This window comes from Cryptomeria japonica, chromosome 10 (genome assembly GCF_030272615.1).
Source record: "Cryptomeria japonica chromosome 10, Sugi_1.0, whole genome shotgun sequence".
Lineage (NCBI taxonomy): Eukaryota > Viridiplantae > Streptophyta > Pinopsida > Cupressales > Cupressaceae > Cryptomeria > Cryptomeria japonica.
This window is the reverse complement of record NC_081414.1, coordinates 676239974-676249268: the sequence shown is the minus strand read 5'-3', so window position 1 is coordinate 676249268 and position 9295 is coordinate 676239974. Positions and strand designations below refer to the sequence as shown.

The following is a 9295-nucleotide window of genomic DNA, read 5'->3' as shown; positions in this document are numbered from 1 at the left end:
AACAAAACGTACCCCAAGGGGTGGTGAAAGCGGTTTTAAATTGATCTTGAGGGTTAATGAAAATTTGATTGTATCCTGAAAAACCATCCATGAAGGATAACAAGGCATGTCCTGCCGTAGAATCAACTATCATGTCAATGTTTGGAAGAGGGAAATCATCTTTCAAGGAAGCCTTATTTAAATCTCGAAAATCGGTACACATTCTTATTTTATTATCCGGTTTAGCCACAACGACAATATTTGAAATCCATGGAGAATAGTCAATAGGGCGGATAAATCCAGCCTCCAATAACTTTTCAATCTCAGCCTTAACAAGCAGAGCCACCTTAGGATTCATTTTTCGAATCTTTTGTTTCACGGGCTTAGCATCAGGAACTAAGACAATATTATGAGTGACAATCTTAGGATCTATACCAGGCATGTCAGAGTATGTCCAAGCAAAGATCTCAGGGAATTCGTGCAATAAATCTTCATATTGTTTTTGTTCCTCTTCATCCAAACATTTTCCAATTTTAATAACTTTTTCTTTATTGCAAGGATCCATCTTAACATCAGTGGTGTCACTTATGAGAAGATTACTTTGTTGAGGAGTATCCTTTAACTGAGGGAATTCTTTCACAATCTCGTCATTATCAATCTCTTTTCCAAAATAGGCTTCAGTGTTCAAACAATAAGGGAGTCCCCTATTGTGATGATAACGAGGAAGAGTGTCATAGGCTCCCAAAAATTCAGCTAAAGCATCATCGGTAGGGAAGACATCCAAAGCAAAGGCACACGAAGGATCCCCATCAATATACTTGGGGTGTTGCATTGATAGAGATGTAGAAATAGCATTAACACTAATGCATGGTCTTTTAGAAGCTTTAGTGCGTTTGCAGGGATTATAGCCAAGTCCAAAGGCATAATTGTGAAAATTAGTCTCTAGAGGAACTTTTATCCCTTGTTCATGAGCGCCACATCCATTTCCATGATACCCATGCTTAGCAAAAATGCGAAAACCACGACCATAACGATCAGCCATTTCAGGAAGAGAAGGTGGTTTTTCATAAGACAAAGAATCAAACTCTTCATAATTTGAGGTGTGAGGAGAAGAAGTTTGAGAAGCGGCCACAAAATTATTACTCATAGGTTCAGGTAAGATTGACTGATTTTTAGCTTCTTCCTTCTTTTCAACTTTAAGCTCTCTAGAAGGAACCTTATATTCACCTACAAAGGTGGGATTGAAATCAAGAGATCCCCAATCATCTTCTTCGAGAACCTTCTCAGGATCAAAATCCTTCGTATGTGTAGATTCAAGTCGAGAAGAATCTTCTTCAGGAGTCCCAGACTCATCCAAAGAATTTTGATCATCAAAGAGCGAGGACTCATCGATAGGTATCTTATTTAAAGAGTCATCACTAGACGAGGATGGCTTAGAAGAACTCCCTTTGGAAGTAGATGTTTGTAGACAAGCTTGGAAATTAGTATCACCTATCAAGGTATATGTCTTATTGTTATATATAAATTTAACTTGTCTATGCAATGTAGAGGGGACAGCTTGCATACTGTGAATCCAAGGTCTCCCTAATAACAAGTTGTATGTTAAATTTCCTGACATAACATGGATAGGAGTAGGCAAAGTAACAGGTCCTACTGTGAGAGGTAAGGTGATAATACCTAATGAAGTCTTAGCCACATTGTCAAAGCCTCGAATGGGATGAGAGTCAGGCTCAATGAGAGATGTATCCACATTCATTTTATGCAATAGATTGATGCTACACACATTAAGGCCAGAGCCATTATCTACTAGTGTTCGTCTTATAGCAGTGTCTTTCATGATAACCACAATCATCAAGGGATCATATTGTTGTTGGATTTCACTAGTAGGCAACTCATCTTGGGTAAACACAATTTGAGCTTTAGGATTCATCACAGAGTTAACTAAAGATGCTATATTACTAGATGTATTCGGTGGAGGAACATTCAAATCTTTCAAGGCATCTTGTAACATTCCATGATGAGCGGAAGAAGTTTGAATCAAATCCCAAAGGGATATCTTAGCAGGGGTAGCTTTAAGTTGTTCTATGAGATCATATTCCTTACCCATAACTTGTGAAATACGGGGAGCTTGTGGAAGAATTGGTTGAGGATTAGGAAGAGAAACTGGAATAACAGGAGGAGGATTAGGCTGCCTATTATTTCTGGTGTGATAAGTATGGGCAACTGCATGATAACTCTCTCTAGTTATTTGCTTGGCGTAACTATAAGGACTTATAGGTTTTCTTCCTTGCACGGTGATGATTGGTTTATTCGGGGTACGAAAGGAATCATGATCATACCCTCCTTGGACAGTAAGGAGAGGTGATTTAGGAACTTGAAAGGTGGGAGAAGGATAAGCACCTTGGACTTCAAAGAGAGGCTTATTATGTTCATTCAAGTTTATCATGTTAACCAATTTAGAAGTCTTGTTCTTGTTTAAAGATTTCGATAAAGCCACAAAGTCATTAAGAGCATCATCCAACAAAGCATGATCATATCGATTAAAATGTTTATCTTTTGATTCAAAAGGAGACATCTCCTCATAGAGGGGATTATTGAACACAACCATGTTACTAGATTTAGTGGAAGAGTTGATACGAATGTACCCTTGAGAGGAACCATTCGACTTATCTTTCTCATCACATCTAAATGACATAGTAACAAGGTTTATGAGTTTTTGGTAAAATGAAGGTTTGGCATCTTTAGGGTTCGAAAACTCATCTAAAGCTTCATCTAATTCATCTTGGCTATACTCATAATAATCATAAAAAGCATGAACATTTTGCAAATAAAAATCTGACATTTTGAAATAAAGGTTGCATAAAATTTAAACACACAATGCAAAGAAACACACCCTTTTTTTTTTTTTTTTTTTCTTTTTAATGAAAATGAAATGAAAACACACTAAATCTAGATCTAGATCTAACAAATGCAATGCAAGAGGAAGCAAAGATAGATTCACGTCGGGTTCACCAAAATGTGTAGGGGAAAAAGAGAGACTAGGTTAACATGCCCTAATCCTACCTTTTGACACACATTACGGAATACGAAAGAGCCTAGAGGTATCACACAATTGGCTACTTCTTCTTGTGAAAGAGAGAGCCACGAGCTACCTATTAGGATTTCTATTCCTTTGTTGAAATTGGAAGATCAAATGATGCAAGTTCAAGCCCTAATCCCAAAAATGCATGTACAAACGAATAACAAGATTGCAGAATTGAGATTAAACAATGAACAGCTGTAAATACAAGGATGAAATAAGAATGCAGATGCGTACCCGGAGTCAAAATCTGATTGAAAATGTTCGGGACGGGGGCACAGGCGCCACTATCCTGATTCTGTCCCGAAAACTGCACCTGAAACTGCTATTTTGCACTCTGGAAAACTGTCGAAGATGTCGAAAAATGTTGTCTGTCCGGAGGACCAGGGCGCCCAGCGCCTCTGTCCCAGGGACCAGGGCGCCCAGCACCTCTGTCCTGGCAGGACCAGGGCGCCCAACACCCCTGTCCAGGTCTTCTGCTCTGCAATTTGATGTGGAGTGCTGTCTCGATCTGCTTTTCCCGGATCTGTCACCTGCGGCGTCGTCCGAGTCCCGAAACCTGCACTTATATCTGAAAATGGTATGGGCGGCTATATAGGGTTTTGCCTTAGTCAAACCCCCGCTTCGGTGATTTCCACCTCCACGAATAGCCAAGTTGTATTGTAAAATGTATTGTGTGTGCAGACCTAGTGTGTGTGCAAGGTCCTAAAATGCAAGCAAGCAAACTAGAGCAACCTAGAAAGTAAACCCTAATTGCTTGTAAATGACGATGTAAATGCTCTAAATCAAGATGCAAAGTGATCTAAAGCATGAATAAAGGATATATTGAAGCTTATGCAAAGACATGAAAACAACATGAAATCATACCCAACCCCCAAGGGAGGAGTACAAGCCAATCTTCAGTCGGTAATCTCCTATTGTTCTTCAATGTCTTCCAAGCCGTAAATAGATGAATGAAATTGATAAATGCTTGATAGAAGGATGTTGAATGTTGTTGAAGTCTTCAAAGATCTGCTCTTTCGCTGCCTATGAGGTTCCTCAAAACAAAAAATCGGATCCCTTCAAATGAAGAAAGAGAGCTCTTATGTAGGAAACCCTAGATCGTAATTTCGTCTTTTGGCCGACCTAGAGATTGAATTTCCCACCAATTTCTTGGGGTTAAGCTTTATTTTGTGATTGGATTGTGCTCCTAAAATTTCGGGAAAAATGTCCGGGACCATGTGCACTTCGGGTGCCACGGTCCCGACAACTTTTCACCAAACTTTCAGGGCCGTCGGATATGATGATTTTAGAGAGAATCCCAAAGTTACAGGTGATTTCGAGATGTTTTGACCCCCGAAACCAAGCCCCCAAGCTCAAAATAGGACTTAATTAGGGTTTTTGATTGAGTGATGTATTGGAGGAATAAAATGAAAAGGGCACACTTTAACGAAAGGGCCCAACTTTATGATGTAGAGGACGATGAAATAGGACCTTAGACCTAATTAATTTGATTAATTAAGTGCTAAAGGAGAAATGCAATGCAAAATATAAAATGCACTAAGGCGGGTGCTAAACTAGGTGTGAAATTGTACCACCCTAGCAAGTGCATACAATTTACGACGCTACATCAAGCATCCACAACATCGTGAGCACACATCAAATCGAAAGACTATTAAATTAGAGTTGATTTTGGTTTGCAATTTGTATTGTTTTATTTTAGTTTATCATTCCAATTTTGCTTCTAAATTGTCCTTATCTTGAGTGTTTGAATGTATTTTGTGTTTGCCTAGATTGTTAGGTTTACATTTCAATCATTTAATTTGCACACATTTTCACTCACACAGCTATAATACAACGCCCTCATAAAATAGGGTTGCATTCTAGAGAAAACAAAGCACAGAAAAAATCCACTGTTAAATCTATGACCTAATGATACAATGGTCAAGATTTACAATAATAAATTATACATAAAATTTGGCTTTGGGGCATTGCCCCTAAAATCCCTCGTTGATGTACACAACCCTTAGACCCTAAAAGGAGGATACCTCCCCTTTCGTACTCCCTTGCGCTCATTTATCAACAGTAACCTTTTATTATTGCAAAGTTGAGACAACATTTTCCTAAAATGAACCAGAAATTGGGAGGAACATCATAAATATCAACTTAATTTGGGAATACTTCAAGATTACATTACAAAAGTGATAAAATGGGTCTTCTGCAAAAACTGTAAACATCGATTGTCCCACATTCCATAAATTTTAGCCATGACACTTCTTTTACATATTGTTTCTCTTCAAACAAACTAAAAAATCCTTTTTCTAGCATACATGAAACTAGAAAACAAGTCAATTATTGAATAGTTTTCTCAAGGGGAATGTCTTGGGAGGAAGTCATACATAAAAATATACTAACATATTTAACTTAGATTCTTCCTTTTATATAATAGAGACCATCTTTTCATTAGGTAAAAAGGACAAAATGAAGATTTACCCACTTTGTAGGCCATCTTCTTATTCTCGTGTTTGAACAAACCTTCCATTAAAACATGTGATGGTCTTTGCTTCTTCACCCATTACAATTTTCTTCTAGAAAATAAGTACTTCTTTGAAGGGTTTAGAAATATCGATGCTATTTGTACTTTTATTACTATGACTTCTAGACTTCATCTTCAATGAGAAAAAGACAACATTTGTACTACCTCCAAAACTCAAATTCATTTGAATGAACTCTTGTGAAGTTGTAACAAACAAGTGACACTAGAGGAGACAAGACCTCAAGCCCCAAGAAATAAGCTAAAAAGATAGTTAGGCTAAAACACATATTCACAAACCAAACTAATGACAATAAAAAATAACAACTACACAATCAACCATCAAACACCAATATGGTCATAAATAACAGAAAGAATGCACAAAATGACCAAGAAGACCAATACCAAAGAGAATAATAGAGAAAAAGTGGAGGATGAATTGTGATTTATAATCTACAATGATCTTCCCTACAAAACACAATAAGAAACAATCTATGTCAATTGTCAATTCTTTTATCACAAATATATGATTTTCTATAGATTGGTTCCTAAATTTGTCATTAAATTTTATTAGTGGATCCTATTTTTTAAGGAATGAATAGTAGTTTCTAAAAAGGATAGTCCAAATCAAATTTATCCAAAAGCATATTCAAACAATTAGATACATGATCCTATTTGGATCCAAGTCTAAAAATCCATAGTTTTGAGGATTAAGAGGATAAGCAAGATCAAGATGGCAAATATGACAAGCCACTTATCGTTGAGTATGTTATTGAGGCTAGTCCCTTGACTTGTTAGGTAAGGTGGTGGCTCCTAACTATGAACTTTTCTTTTTGAGCATTAAATAGTGTGGTATAGACGATCTAATGATGTTTGAATTTGTTTTTTTGTTGCTTTCTTGGCTTAGGATATCTCTACTTTCTTTTTGTGTAATTAGAAAGTTAAAATTTTAGAGTTTTCTTGTAATCTTTTGTCGTAAGGTTAGGCCTAGTTCTTGGAATAATTTTTTAAAGGAAATTTTTATTTTATGGGTGAGGTCTCAAATAGAAGACTCGTTATGAGATGAAAAGATAATCAAATGCATTATTAGGCAAGACATGAACACTATCTTATCATATATTTGAAGAGATCCACATGAAACAACACATATGAAAGTAAAAACTACCTAATGGTAATAGGTTTGTCACCCAACAACAATTTGATAGGGTTTTAACCATGATAACCCTATTCAACCATAGATTTTTCCTTCCGAATAAAATTGCTTAATATTGATTAGGGCTTGAAATCAACATTATTTAACCCTACAAACAATCAATCTAAATTTTCCAAGGTCTTAAATCCTAAAAACGGTTTCTATAGGAAGTTATTTTGTCAATTTCACAAACTAGTGAGTTCACAAACCTAATAATTTTTGTGATGAATGGTGTTTTCTCATTGCTAGGGTACCTACTCAATTAGGTTTAGGCTTTCAACCTACTAGTCTCTATGATCTTCACTATAGATTAACTCATTTTGTTGACTATACACAAGTACCTCAATTTTTTTCCTTCAAATTGAAGTGTAGTTCACCCTCGTCTAAACAAGTTAATTCTTTACAATACTAAACATAACCTCCCACTTCAATTTCCCTCTCTTTGAGCAACATCTTAATTCACTTTCAAGTCTAAGTGGTCATACAAAAAAACCAAAAAGATACATGAAAATCTAAAATTGACACTTTAAATCATGACCCTAAATGCATATTCAATCGATTTCATTCTATACCTAATACTTCAAATATTAACTCTTAACACTTGCAATCTTAGTCCTGTAAGCAAGAAATAAACATATTGAAAGTTATATGAAAAGAATGATGTTGAGATTGTAATTCCATGGTTGATAACATGGCCCCCAAGTGAAATTGGGTTTGACCCACTCAATTAATCTTTTCCCAAATTAAAAATAAAATAAAATAAGGTATTTTGAAAACCCTCATTTCAAACCCTAATTGTTCTCTATATACCTCTCCTCGACCTCTCACGGTACAGCTGCTTTACTGTTATTTGCCCTTGCTTTTAACCTACGATTTATCTGGTTCTTCATTTAGATGTCTTCTGGTGGTATTTACAATTTTCACAGCCCTGTGATGGCATGTAATCTTTGAGACCTGAACATTTTCATGTTGAAAACTAGCAACTGCTGAGGGCTTCATTTCTTGAATATATCAGTTAAGATCTTTTTAGGTTTTTGCGCTGCATATTTTTGCTTATTTATTTTGGCTGGTTAAATTTTCTGTGAAACTGCTATGTAGTGTCATGGACTTTGCAATCTTTGAGATCTGAGAACCCTAAAAGCCCTCAGCAATATTTGAGTTTTTGTTGATGCAAAGCATCTTTTGGAGGGTTAATATCTAGAGAACTTTATAGATAGCTGGCTTGCGGATATACTTAAAATGTTATTAAATATTTTAGGCCCGAGGATGGATGAATGTTTGAGATCTGAGCATTTTATGCTGAATGTTATCAACTATTACTGAGGGCTTTTAGGGTTGCAACTTTTTCGTAGCAGCGGATTTGCTTTTTCAGTGTTTAAGGTGAAAGTTTATATTTTGTTTCTTCTGTTCCAATGTGTATCAAAACGCTCTGTGCTCTTTAAAAGGTTTAAGATGAAAGTTTGTATTTTGATTCTTCTGTTCCAATGTTCATCGAAACGCTGTGTGCTATATGAAAGGTTTAAGCTAAAAGTTTGTATGTTGGTTCTTCTGTTTCAATTTGTATCAAAATGCTCTTGTGCTCTTTGGAAGGTTTAAGTTGAAAGTTTGAATTTTGATTCTTCTGTTCCAATGTTCATCAGAGCGTTATGTGCTCTTCGAAAGTTTTAAGCTCAAAGTTTGTATTTTGATTCTTCTGTTCCAATGCATATCAAAACGCTCTGTGCTATTTGAAACGTAGTGCTATTAGTTATTTTCTCCTATTAATTAGCTCTCTATCATGCGTTGTTTACATAGAATAGGTTTAATAAAATGCAGTTTTGAAAAATTTTCTGCACAGAATACAGATCACTAGAAAGCAAGAAATGTAGTGCTATTAGTTATTTTCTCCTAAATAATTAGCTCTCTATCATGCGTTGTTTACATAGAATAGGTTTAATAGAAGTTAGTTTTGTAAAATTTTCTTCACAGAATACAGATCACCAGAAAGCAAGAAATAAGACTTAAAGAGAAAATAAGAGCAGAATGAATTGCAATTCAATCATTTATGTTGACAAATGTGCATGAATTACAAAATGATAAATAGTGAGCAGAAATATATTGACAAATCTGTATGAATTTCAAAAAATAAATAGTTAGCAGATTTCTGAAGATCAACAACCAATTGCATGAACAGTTGAAATGGCAGAGGGAGTTAAAAATAAGAACTCCTTAGTTAGCATAAACATAAGCAACTTGAAAATCAACTTGAAAATCAAGGACAAATTGTAAATCACCATATAAGAGACTGTATGTTAAGTTATGCCAACTTCCCCTTAAGTCTTAACTAAGGAGAGATATGGGTCTGGCAACAAAGTCCAATTGGAAACCCAATCCAATTACAAAGAGGAAAGGAGAAAACTCAATTGAGAAAAACTCCTAGCCATTTGTTCAAATTATTGAAGAAACCACTCCATGAGTACCTCAAGAATATTTTGCATTGCTCAAATGGATGAACAGATAGGCTTAAGGTTTTTGTAAAGATGTCCTTTAGTTG

General features: G+C 35.7%; 1 non-coding gene across 1 annotated transcript; it reads left to right on the top strand.

Annotated features, from left to right (window-relative positions):
• Positions 1-7688: 7688 nt before the first annotated feature.
• On the top strand, positions 7689-7756 carry LOC131027750 (small nucleolar RNA R66). The gene has a single exon (XR_009102533.1). It is a non-coding gene; the product is annotated as a small nucleolar RNA R66 (small nucleolar RNA).
• Positions 7757-9295: the final 1539 nt, after the last annotated feature.